Here is a 1184-nt window from a genome sequence, read left to right on the forward strand (position 1 = left end):
TCATTAAAAAAGTCTTTTCTATGCTTATCAAGTGTTATTTTCTTCATGTATTTTCCAGGATATTTTCATCAACTGCAAATTGGTTTTACTTATTTTCTGGAAACTCATTCTATGCAAGAAAGAAGTCTTTACTCCCCCAGTATTTCTCACAAAGATGCAATTATTCTCTTGGATTCGGCTTCCCTTATTCTCTATTCAAGTGCCCACATTGTCTTTCTAGGTTGTGAACTGGGAGGTTGTTTATACCAAAGTAGATTAACAGGTGGAGGAGTGAGTCAGTGGCCAGAGAAGTGAGCATCCTAGAAAGTGCATTTTATTACCTGATACTTTTTTTTTTACAGATACTGGACCCACTAAGGTGGAGGTCAGATTTCAGTATTTAGCTTTCTCTCTGACTATGCAGAGCTTCATCCCCCAGGCAGCTGAAAAAAATCCATGTAACCCTGCCTCACTGGTATTTTGCTTTTAACTTTGTAAATCCAGCATTAGAATCCCAAAGGCCATCCGGCCAGGCAGTCTGCTTTCTGATGTGTTAAGTTCCAGTGGCTGTTAAACCACAATCTCAAGCAGTGTGCTCTCCTCATGCACCTTGCACTCTTCCAATTAACCATTGCCAGAAGTCTGTGCAGAACATCCTTTATTTATAGCCCATAATTCCATCTTGCTGCCTCCAGAGGGGAATTTATTAGCAATGCGTTCAGGTGTCTCTGATGCATTTGACAGGTTTGGATATCTTGAGAGCAATTTGATCCAACTCGCATTATATTTAAGAGAAATTCTTCAGTAATCCTGGGTTCTCAAGAATGAAGCAGGGTTCTCTGTATTTTCTAGAGCTGTCTTTGTGTTATTGAAGACCTGGAGGCATGGGTGAAGTTTAAGGCAAAGGAGAATTTGGTGTCCGTGTGGTAGTCAGTTCACCAGTTCGTCTCCTAACAGTTAAAGAGGGAAGACACTGAGGAAGGGGCATGGATTTGCATACAGTCCAGGTGCACCTGTGACCTTGGGTACTAACCTAACCTCAGTGTTTCTGAAGTGCGCTTAATGACAGTTACTACTTCATACAACAGATGTGAGATTTAAATGAGTATAAGTTTCTACGTACAAGTTTCTAGCTGTGGCTGACACATAATAAACACTATAGGAGTGATTGATGTAATATTAAAATTTAATAGCTACTTAAGTGT

Source organism: Vicugna pacos, chromosome 3 (assembly GCF_048564905.1).
Source record: "Vicugna pacos chromosome 3, VicPac4, whole genome shotgun sequence".
NCBI classification, from domain to species: Eukaryota; Metazoa; Chordata; class Mammalia; order Artiodactyla; family Camelidae; genus Vicugna; species Vicugna pacos.